Raw genomic sequence first — 12078 nt, 5'->3', positions numbered from 1 at the left:
GAAACTCAGTGGCTCCGTATGCAGAGCTCTTGCAGAAGGGACCTGTTTATTCCCAAATCCCATGCTTTGTAAATCCACTGAGGAGGGAATAAAATGCAGATGCACAGCAAATTCTTCCCAATACCTTGTGGTTTCTTTCTCAGAAAGTATTGGTAGAGGTAATGTTGTATTTCAGTAATCCAACACCAAGCGTGCAGTGCTAATGATGTGTGTTTTATGAAGATTACCAAGAGGAAAAATATTCGGATATTTTTATATGGAAGGAGAGGAGGAGAAGCTCATGGAAAAAATTATAGAGAAAGCGAGCAGCGATCCCAGGGATTAAAATCCTTAAATCCATAAATACTGGCTGCAAAACGCTGATTTTTTCAGGAGATCTGGTTTGTATAGTATTTGCCTGAGCTCTGCTCAGTTTCTTTCAGGGTTAATTCAAAAATTCCATAGTGCTGCTGAGCAGAAAGTTGAAAGCACTGTACGATACAGAATGAGTATTGCTTAGAGAGCACCAAAAAGAAAGACCTCGAAACTTTGGCAAGTCTGTCTGCTGTTTGGAAATATTATTCCCTGCCAGAACGTCTGCATTTAGCAGTCTATCAGTATTTCTAGGGTAGGTCTCTATTTCCACTGGATCTATTGCTCACTCGTATGTATGCTCTTGAAGTGAAAGTTGGTATGGATTTTCTAGCAATTCCAAGGAAAAAAAATAGCGTATTTGGAAATGTGAAACTTCAAGTACTTGCTATAAGGAGAAAAATGGGAAGGACTGTGCAAGGTATTTAATTGTGCAAGTTTGTGAGCAAGTGTAAAATGTTGCGTTCCTGGTCCAAGACAAGTTGTTGACCTGGTAGGGTAAAATTTTACATTAGCGCGTGTGTATGCGTGGTTTGCAGTTTATCTTTTTATGTTATTCGTAATACAACCATAACTGTATCATTATCTGAGATGTTTGATATTCTTTATGGTACAGGCAAAACTGTCTGGCCATTGAGACCCTGAGTCTCACATGGAGCGGAATGGTGCTGGGCACTGCCAAGTGGCTGAGCCCGCTGTGGGGACACGTTGGCTGTGGTGGCAGCAGGCAGGATCCCATTCTCCTGTTTGAAGTCTGAAGGCTGCGTCCAATTTCCATTGCATGTAGATCATTTTTGGCTGGATGTATCTGTTCTCCACTACACTGCTGTCTTCCGATTGGCTCAGTTCCCTAATGGATGGAAGAAATTGCTGTTGCTGGAATTCACGGGCAGTAAAAATGCAGCGTCTGGTCACACATTTTGCCGTGTATGCTGGGATTCAATCTTGCTGATGCCTGCTGCTGGCTTTGGTTGTTCAGCTACATTTATCAAACCTCGTGTTCCCAGAGTTATCTCCTCTTGGCTCCGATGTGTTATCCAAGTGTTGCTGTCAATTAGTAGGATACTCGGTTGGAGGGAGTAGATTGGAAGAAATCCCTTTGATTTTCTTGGATATTTCCAAAGCCAGTGAGGGATGTCACACCTTTAGCTCGCTGTTCACCTGGCAGGAAGGAGCACTGTGGACCACTGCTGTTGGTTTGGCTGACTTCAGCCAGTTGCACTGTTCCTCGAGCAGTTCTCCAAGGATCCCACCTCGTCTTTGCAGTCTGGCTGAGCTCTCACACGCTCACAGAGGACAAGGTGTGCGTTTGCTGCTGCAGCCCGTGCTGGCTCTGCCTTCTGGGCTGTGGGGCACGCGGGTTAGCTGCTCTGTTTGGCAGCATTGTCTTTTACTGAGCGAAGTGCTTGTGATCTGTTTCGTTACTAGATTTTCATCTCCTGTTTGGTTTTTGGTAGTTTTGTGTGTTTATTTGGGTATTTCAGGATTAATATAGAAGCTAAGTACTACTGCCAAAACAAGAGCTTGAAGAAATAGTTGTAGTGGGACTAGCTCCACGCCTCTGCGAATATGCTATAATCTTGCTAACTGTGTGCTCTTCCGAGGAGATGGAAGACAATTTGTGCAGCTTTGTCTTGCCAAGCAGCTTACACACAGATCTTAAGCTGCTTTGGTGTAATAAACTAATAGCAAAACTTACACAAGTATCTTATTTTAAGAACAGGTAAAAGAAGCAGGTGGTATCTGAAGCCAGGAGTTTGCTATCCATAAGTGAGGAGGTGGGTGCTGACAGCCCGGGCTGAGGAGCTCAGTGCTGAGCCCTTCGTGGCGTGGTGCAGAAGACATGGCTTGTATTTCTGTCCCTCGCTCCTCACGTGGAGCTGGAAGCTGCCTTAAAGTTGAGAGCAGTGGTCCGTCAGGTGCGGGACCTTTTCTCTGGGGGTGAGCAGTGCTGTTTGTAGAGGAGATCACACTTTTGGCTTGAGCGTGAGAACCCAGTGCAGTGTAACTGGGTGTTTTGTCTAGGCAGGCTGTGGGCCACGCGGCCTCTCCTTGGGGATAACGGTTTCTGTTTCCTAGATTTGTGTTCCTAGCAGCAAAGCTGCAGAAGCTTTCCCTGGTGTCTGGGACAGCTGCAGTTAGTCAATGAGACGAGCTGTTGGCTTCTGCAGTGGCGCTGGGTAGTTCCACAGGTTGTTTGTACGCTTCATTACAAGTTCTTTCCTCTGATCACCTGAATTGATGGCATTTTATTTTCATTCCCGGTCGGGATTCCTCTTGCCTGCCTTCTTCAGCTTCATGAGTTGGCCTAACGAGAGGTAGCACCTGGTCACTCCTGACCTTACATCAGCAAAGCTTCGCAGCCATCCTAGGGAGCCTGTGGGGCCCGAGCCACCGACGTGTCCTCAGCGCTGGGGCACTGCTGTCACCTTTCCAGCCCACAGAAAAAAGGGTCTGGAGACACCGGGGATGGTAGGAACCGCTGGGAGCTCAGTGCACCCAGCACCTGTGAAGCCGAGAGGAGCTCCCGGCCCTCTCTTAGCACGTTAGCGGTTAGCACTAGATACAAGACGAAGATGGACTTTGAGAATTTCAAGTTGCTTGTATATCCTCCAGCAAACACGAGCAATAAAATGGTAAATGAGTTAAGGGAAAAAAAAAAACAACAAAACCAACACTAAGAGGCGGAGGGCCAGCACAGCAGATAATGCACAGCACAAATGCATCTCTGTTTTTAACGCACTGCTGAAGTAGAGATTTCTCATGTGTTTTTACCGTCTGCAGCCAATCAGGACCAAATTTGTGGCTAGAATCAGCCATGTCCGTATTTGTCATGGAAACGTTCGGATTAGCAGATCTGTTCAACAGGGTGGATTTCTTGTTCTGGCTGCGTTCTGTAGTCCCCCTGTGCAGTGGGGATATTTACACTTCCTTCTGTGGGCAAATTCAATTCCAGTAGATGAGAAAGGTCGAGGAATAAGGCATCAGCTGTGTTTGTTCTTTCTTTTCTCTCTCCCACCCCCAGTGAAAGTGAAATATAGCTCAGATATTTCCATTACCTCTGTCTTGTTGGCCTTGAAGATGCAAGCCCAGCTCTTACTCTGGATACACCAGTAGAAAGTACAGCTCTAGGCTGGGAATCAGAGTTTGCTGAGTGCAAGTAACTGTATTTTGATCCAGTGTCACTCAAACCCAAACTATCAAGAGGGCCCCAAAATAGTTGTTTAATTTTGCAAGAGCTAACTATGAATTCACTTGGCTTGAAATGTCAGTAATTAGTTTTGAAGTAAAGTTTGCTATGAAATGGCTCATTGTCCAAAAGCATCGGATTCTGAGTCTCACCAGCCATATTTTCAAGTGCATGACTTACCAGAAAACCGTTATGTGATATTTGATGGGTCAATCTGAATAAGGCAGTGGTGACACTGTCTTGGATCAGTGCATTAGTGCCAGCATTAGAACAACCTGTTCTTTTGCTCAGGGGCACTCAGAGGTGTTGCAGGGAGCCAGTCTTGTTCAGCGCTGCACCTGTAGTGCGGAGGTGATAGATTTGGGCAGGGGAACTGCCCTGGTGTTCACTTTGCCTGCTAGGTACCTTTACAAAATAAATTGCCCATCTCCTGCTTCTGCTCCTCTGAGAAACTTGTCAGCCTACTGCTTCTGGAGGTGAGCGTGCATGTCCTAAAGACCGTACAGCTGTGTCCTGGCTACTTCATTCACAGAGAATGCTTTCGGTTTCCCACCCATTCACTTCCTGGAGTAGGGCAGCATCCCTCCTGCTCTGCTCCACAGCCCTGTGCTGCAGGTGCTGGAGGCCATGGAATTGGCTGGTTTCACTTCTCTTGGCTCTCCGCAAGCCAATAATCTGCATTGATATGGCATTCTCTCTCCCTAGTCTTTTCTGATTGTCACCTGCTGCAGCCTGTTCTGCGGGTCCAGTACCTGGTCAGCTGTTTGCACTGAAAACAGAAGATTTCACAGCAACAGCTTTTTCCAGGGAAGTACCTTTGTAATGGGTGTCTAAAGCAGCACTTGGTAACAAAGCTGTTTGATGTCATCACTCAGAAGTGATATGGAAAAATCCTGCTGACCGATACGTGCTCATCAGTATGTGCTGCTTTATCTGTGTGAAACGTTGTGGTGTCTCCCTGGTGCAAAGAGTGCATGGGAGGCCCTTGGTGCTGCTGTCACCCAGTGTCCCTGGGATGCCTGTTAGGTGGCATGGGGGCACAGGAACTGCTTGCACCCCACTTCTGCACGTCTGCACAGTGTCAGAGCAAGCATGACCGGGGTGTTTTCTTGGGTGCTAGGAGCTGCAGACATAGGAAGGGGCTTGCAGACCTACAGCTACTTCTTGTCCCTGCTCCCCATGGTTCAGCCCAAGCGTATTTAGCTCCAGTGTGGCGGCTTGCTCTAAATACCTCCCCTTGCTCTTGCTTCCCCATAAATTCAGCTCCTGCCAGTGAGGGAAGGTGATCTCAAATAGCTGGTCTTAAGAGCAGATAGCACTGATTAAATTAAAAGAAGCCGTGCGCGTCCCTGATTGCTTCCCACGCACGTACAGCTCCTGCCTGAACTGCTGTAGTCAGACCCAGAAAGTAAAACGGATGGGGGAAAGTCCATCCCGTAGCACGCTGCATATTACAGCGCATTAGCATCCAGGGTGTGTGCGTGTTCCCTGCCGCTGGCACGGCTCCGTGTGGCTCTGGCGGTGCACACACAGCCATGAAGCTACAATGCTTTGAAGTTTTTGTTTTACCATAATCCAGAAGGGTAAAAAAGGAAGTATTTGCCAACCTGTAACATCCAGCCTCGGTAATCGTCCAAGCTCTGTCCTTATCAGCAGTTCCAGTGTGAGTTACGGGGTACCTGTCTGGTGGCTGCAATGAGCACTGCCATGCACTTGGATTTTTCTCAGTTAAAACATGTGACTCCGTGATGTGAAAAGCTTTGAACTTCATGTTTAATTTAGCACAGGTTTTGGCCAAGCCCCAGCTTCACAGTGGCTAACGTCACCACATTTTTAAATATTTCTTTTCATACTTATTTAAGCTTTATTACAAACTCTGAAGGTTTACAATATTTTTTTTTTCCCAAAATGAAGTGAATTTGTTTTTGAGTGTCAGTGTTTTATTGACCACGATTTCAGGACTGGCAGGGCACTTTACTGGCATGTGTCTGGGTTGTAGTGGTGCTTCCTCCGTCACGCTGGGGAAAGCCCTGGGTGCTTATGGTGTGTGCTGTCTTTCTTACTAAAAATCACTGCACAGGGGACATAAAGGAACAGTAATGCAGAAAGGCTCAGTGCAGTTCCTCAATCCAAACAGTGCTTTCTTGACATATTCAACACCCACCGCTCTGCACGTGCCAGTGTTTGCATTTCTCTTGCTCCAGGAAAACTCTCTCCTCCCAAAGTTTGTTCTTTGGGCTGCAAATTGGCAAGTGGCCATAGTCAGGCGTGACCCTGGGCTGCGTAGCAGTGCCCCGGGGAGTGGAACACCACCCTGTGTGGGCCTGAGCCTCTGTGACACAGCGCTTGTTCTCGTCTGGTATTCTAACACGTGAGCTGACAGAGGGTCTGATTTGCAGTGCTGCGCATGCAGAGCTAACCAGACTGCAGGCACCCAGACAAATGGCTGCATCAGAGCAGGGGGGAAATCTCACCCGGGTGCACGCTGATCTGTGCAGGAGGACGGGCAGAAGTGGGGTCTGCAGTCCTGAGCCTGTGTGGCCCCTTCCTCCCCATGGCGTCAGCGAGCATGTTACATGCTGGGATGTAAAGCCAGCCTGAGACTGCTCCTTCTTCAGGCGCCTTTTCCTTTCCATGGCTTCAGGACATCAAAAAGGAGCTGTCCCAGTGGGATGCTGAGCCGTTTGGAGTCTGCTAGCTGGAGGGAGAAACTGCAGCTGAGCTGCTGCCCTGCAGTCACCTCTGTGATGGAGCTCTGGGCCGCACGTGGCTCACCACAGACAAGCAAGAAAACAAGCAGTGTCTGATCAGTTGTTTTCTGGGCGATGCCATCAGCTGTAGCACTTGACATGGCTTCGTTTGCATTTTTTTAGCTAATGCTACCTTGTCTCCTCCCTCTGACCTGACTGCTGATGGGGGTAGCGTATGGAACATGGTTGAGAAGATGACATGGTGTGGGACAGGGGGAGCAGTGCTCTCTCCCAGGCTGCTGGCTGGGGGGCAGCATGGAGGAGAGATGCAGCGTGCCTTCTGAAATGGTCACAGAAATGCTTTGTCTGGAAATGCTCAGACTTGGAACAAACTTCGTCACATCTCTGCATTGTTTTTACTCAGACAGAGAGTCCCTTGAGAGTTATTGCACGGGGAAATTATTGTTGAGGAATTAGCTGCTAAGACCAAGGCTCCTAAACACATCCATCCTGCTCCAAACTGGACAGGTGATGACTGGGTGCTGTAGGGGCATGAAGTCCACAGCTCCTGCCCTGTTCCACCCCGTGCTGCTGCCAGTTTTGATCACTCCAACCTCTCCAAGCCTCAGCTGCACCTTCCACCCCACTGCTTGGGCTCCAGCAGTGCTGGGGCCGTGGCCAAGCCCATCGCCCTGGCAGAGCCGAGAGGCGCAGGTGCAGCTCGGCATCCTGGCTTTGATATCAGCATCCCTCATTTCTGAGGAACACGCTCCTGCTTGCAGACCGGTGCCATAAAATGCTCAGCACAGTTTGTGGTCGAGCCCTGTGTTTTTTGAATTGTATGAGCAAAGGTATCTAAAACATAAGCAAATATGAAATGTATTTGCATACCTGGCAGTATTTTCCACCAGCAAGAACGTTTCAAACTCTGCTGAATTCCTGAAAGAGCAAGAAGTGACCAGCAAGCCCTCCATCACCTTCCCATGGCTCTGTGAAGGGGTGCTTCTCTGCAGAGCAGCCAAGCTGCGCCCATGTACTTAACGGCTGCATTTCTCTGCTATTAGCTGGGATGTAAAGCAATCTGGTCCAAGAGCTTTGTCTCCCTGTAGATCAAACCTCTGAGGAGGGCTGACCTGGGGCTGTTGCTGCAGGAGGGGCAGCTCAGCCTGGGCTGGGTGGGGATGTGCTGGTGCCAAGCTGTGGTGCTCAGCCGCAGCAGCACGCTGTGCTTTTGTGTGCAGTCATTACTACGTCTGCACAGCTTTGCTGTCTCAATTGCTTGTCATTTGCCTGTGGTTTGATTTTACTGTATTTTGTTAAATACTGCACTTGCTCCCCAGTGGGATGAGATTTTGGGAGCTGGGAGGTTGAAGCTAAGGTGCTGCCATTTGTTCAGTGGGGGCTGTCCCCCAGTGGCTGTCGGTGCAGAGGCAAACTGTGGGGCACCCCAGGCAGCAGAGGGGCACGAGGGCTGCCTGCAGCTGGGGCGTTCAGCTCGGGGGGGCACCGGCTCAGAGTGCCTCGTGGCTCTTGGCAGTGGGCAAGGGCAAGGCTGATAGCAAGCAGCTGCTCGGCACACCTTTACCTAGATAAGCTGCTTCTGGTGAGCAGCGCTCCTGCTCTCTTCCCAAAGTGGGCAGGGAAAGGTTTGTTTCCTATATCAGTGCGAGGAATAGGATTCTTTCTAGTGGTTTGGAAGAGCTAATCTCACGTGCACCCATTGGGTTTAAGGAATCTTTTGCTGCACGTGTGGACAGAAGAGAACGAAGCGGTTTTATCTGTTGTGGTTGAAGGAGGTCAGGACAGGTCGCTCCTGTATCACTGGTAAGTTAAATAACATTGCAGTGTCGCAGATTGGCTGTCTCCATCTCCACCAGACAAATGTGGTAAGGCCAGTGCTGTTCTGTCAGGTCAGGAGGAATACGGGGGACATCCTGAAGGAGGGATGAGACTTCTGCGCTGGGTAGCTGGGAAGATGCCCCTCCTGCAGTGAGGGGTGTTTCCTCCAGTGACACGGTGAGAGCAGGAGCAGCTGTGGACAGCAGAGGTAGGGCAGCAGCTGGAGCATTTGTGGCCATCAAGAAGTGGGAATATTTGAGCGCATCCTTTGGCTGGTGCGGGAATGGAGAGAGGAAGCTGGGAAACTGCTGGGCTGGGCACGTGTGCGTGGAGATCAGCATCTCCTTCCTGAGAGCTGTTATTTACCATAAAATGCTCTGCAGAGTCAACAGAGCTCAGCTGTTACTGCTCTAATAATTACAGTACTCTGAAATCTCTCTGCATTTTGAAATGTCTCTTTCGTCCAATCCAGGGCGACGCACCCGAAGTCAAAGCGAAGTTACCTGAAGCTAAGCAATGGGGAGAACTAACGCACATATTTCTGTTCTCCTCTTTCCCTGTCCCCTGATTCTCTGAATCCAGTCTTGCAATAAATCTTGTTTGGGATTTTAACCCATTTTCTGCTGTGGGAGATGGTACGAGGAGCAGCGGAGGTGCTGTGCAGGGTGTACGCCTCACATCCAAGTTAACGGGGCGGTGGGCTCTGGGTCTGGTGCCCAGAGAATAACACATTTGTTAACTGAATATTTATGGTATTACTAAAAGAGTCTCCAGCTGATTTGCATTTCACCGTCCACGTGGAAAAGCTGCCAAATTTGTCTCCTTCCCTCCTCTGTTTTCACTGTAGGCATTCCAGAAAAGGCAGCAAAATGTTTTTCCCTTGCTGCTTGCTTTTTACTTTCATGCTTATGCGTTTCTGGGACACGCACTCGTGGAGCATGCAGGAGATGCACATGCTCGGAGTCTCTGCAGGCTTATGGAGCTTTGAAGCAGACAACCTCAAGCATTAGTATAAGTGAGATACTTGCAGAATTAAAGAGAATTTAGTGGAACAACTCTAGAGGAGGTTTTTGATTCCTGTAAATAAGCTGTCTCAAAATCAGAGATGAGTTTTCACTGGCTCGCTGCTTCCATCTTAGTTACAGCGCTGTTCATTGGACTGAAATGGGAGAGAAGAGACTTACAGAATGAAAATGCTCGCAGACGTGAGGAACATTGCTGGTGCTGGTGTCTTCTGCTGACATTCAGTGCTAGGCAGTTTGCTGCTGACATCCCGTTACAGAAGGGGGATCTCTGTGAACAGCCGTGGGTGCTAAACCCGCTGACCCGTGGCGCTGGCGGGGAGCACTGGAAATAATCTGGGCAGCTTTATTTCTGCAGTGCTCCAATTAGCCACCTTAACGCCTCCATAAAATAGAAACGCAGATTTGTACAATCCTGCCCATAAAATCTCCTTGTTTCCCTGTTGGAGCATATGTAGGATTCTCCGTTCCAGCATCTCGTGCTGGCACGCATCTTGTTTTCCCTAAGCCTCGGCTTCTAAACTTCATCAAGCAGATGAAAAACGTGAGCCTGCCTTTTGCAGAACCGTCTCGGTGTAGGAGGGAAGCTGGAAGGCACAAAGCGATTGCCCAGCAAGATGCCAGCTCCGGTGGAGCTGGATTCGGGCCGGGAAGTTTGGGGCTGGTGAGTCTCCTCCCACTTCCATTTCTCCTGTAATTGCACACCTTGGTGTTGCAGGCAGGCAGAGAGACAATTAACGTGCATGTTAATTCAGTAATTCACAGGCTCTCGCTCCCCTTGGTGGCAATAACCTACTTCAAGGAGTGGCAGCTGCTCGGGCTGCAGCAATGCAGCGTCCTCCCAGGTGACGAGGCCTGGGGTGTTTGCACCTCCCTGGGCCCGGTTCTTCAGGGATGGTGCAGAAGCACTGGCAGGAGAGCACAGAGGAGAACGCAGAGCAGCACACGTGGCACTGACAGCTGTGGAGCCTGTGTGGGCCGAGGAGAGCACGGCTCCATCTGATGGGCCTGTTTTCTCCCTCGCGAGGTGGAATCCCTTGGATCAGCTGTTTTCAAAGAGCATTTGCATGTGCAGTGTCTGTATGATTTACGGAGCGATTTAAATATCTGCAGATAGCAGCTCTCTGAGGAACGTTGTGCATCGTGTCTCAGGTTTTATATTGCAACTTGGTCCGCAGTGGTTGTCTTCCACGAAATCATCCGCGAAACTTAACATATTTTCAGTAATTAATTGTAAATATTAGCTCCCTTGTCAACTGCAGCAGGTTGGATTGTTTTATTGTGGTGAAGTGGGAGGGAGCCTGTTTTGGCAAGTGAGAGGCAAACACCGGCTCGCTAACAGCCATGTGTTGGATGGGTCATTAGCTCCAGCACCAGAGGTGCTCAGGGTGAAGCCCTGTGGGTTTTCCCAGTCTGAGCTCAGCTTCTCGCTGCTGCTGCTGGGTGCTCCCTGCACCGCACGGTGCTGTGACAGAGCGAGCCCACCGAATTTGTGCAGTTTGTGAAGTCAGAAGTAAGTTATTACTTGAAAAAAGCTCTACTGCATTCATCCAAAGATCCTGTCTATTTGTAATGCAGCCTTTGTGGGTAGGTGGCAGGTTTTGGGTCTTTGTCCTAGGTTGTAGGTTTTCCTTCTTCTTCTTTTTTTTTTTTTCTTTTATAATTTCAAGCAGGCATGGTAGGAATAAGAGTGATTGCTAGGGAGAAAAATCTGTAGCTAGAAAGCTTCACAAGTCCTGTCCTGTATTCTGCTTCTTCATTTCATCTTTTGGAATAAGCAGATTAGATTTTGCCTGGGCTCAAGCCATTAAGCCTTTTGGAGCCGAAGGCTCAGTTTAAGCTCCCAAAAAGAAGTCTGAAGTCCAGCCCCAGGCCTCACTTGGCAGGATGGGCTGTCCTTACTTTCTGAGCTCTGGGAAGAAGCTAAGACAAGAATATGAGGGAATTAGGTTTTTGCCCCTTGCAAAAGGTGTTTTCCCTCCCTGGGTGCCGTGCTGGAGCCGAGCTGCTTGGGGAGGCAACCCAAGGGGAAGAAGCTCCAGCTGGGGTTGCTTGGGGCTGTCCTGGGAGTGTGTAAGAGAGGAGGGACTGAGTAATGAGGGGCAGTGACGAGAGAAGGAACCGCATCTGTGAATACGAGCGTGCAGCTAACAGCAGGAGCCCAGGTGTTGGGTTGCTGCGTATGATGTTAGCCCCTTGCTAGGGCAGCCACCTTTGCCTCACCAGCATTTGCACATGTTTATAAGCTTAAATACAGTCTAACAACAGATGCTACCCAACCAGCTTAGCATTTTGTACTAATACAAGCAGATCACTTCAAGGGAGAAGCAGGACTTTACTTCTATTTTAAAAGGTCGGTATGACTTTCCAGTATCAACATCATTCCTGTGTTTTCTCCATTCTTAATTAAGGAAATAGTTATTAGGTAGCAGCCTGTAAAAGGAAAATGCAGAAAAAAAAAATATATGTATATATATAAGAAGAGCGTGCTGGAGGGCTGGGGCAGGCAGTGGCAGTGCTTGGTTGGCCGGGCTGGAACTCTGCCCTGGGGCTGGATTGCAGCTGGGGAGGGAAGCAGCCCCTGTGGCCGGTATCTCGCTGCTTCTCACTGTTCACTTGGTGTTATTCTGAGCACTCTGCCTCATGTGCCAGAAGCGAGGAGCTCTCTGGAAAGGCGGTGACTGATGTAGGCTGGGCTATTGCATTGCCCTGTATAAAGAGAAGATTTGGGTGCTGGAAACCTTGAGGTCTATTCTTGTCTGGAGCTGTGTGAGATGGGACAGGTGGGGACTGCAGCTGCCGGGCACGGCAGTGAGCTGTGTGCCTTTTCCAGGCGTGCTGCCTGGGCCTGCAGCACGTAGCACAGCACATGTACCGCCCATGTGCCAGAACTTGCACCCTGTAATCCAAGTTGCTCAGCTTTATTTGTTCTCACTCTGTGCACCGTGCTCAGCGCACAGCAGTTAACCTAAAAAGTTAAGGTTGA

General features: G+C 49.2%; 1 protein-coding gene across 2 annotated transcripts in view; it reads left to right on the top strand.

Annotated features, from left to right (window-relative positions):
• Positions 1-12078, top strand: part of KCNIP1 (potassium voltage-gated channel interacting protein 1) — a 334161-nt gene that overhangs the window by 130563 nt on the left and 191520 nt on the right. The window lies entirely within an intron of this gene.

This window comes from Numida meleagris, chromosome 12 (genome assembly GCF_002078875.1).
Source record: "Numida meleagris isolate 19003 breed g44 Domestic line chromosome 12, NumMel1.0, whole genome shotgun sequence".
In the NCBI taxonomy this organism is placed as follows: Eukaryota; Metazoa; Chordata; class Aves; order Galliformes; family Numididae; genus Numida; species Numida meleagris.
Note: the sequence above shows the minus strand (reverse complement) of the source record. Positions and strands in the feature narration are given on the sequence as shown.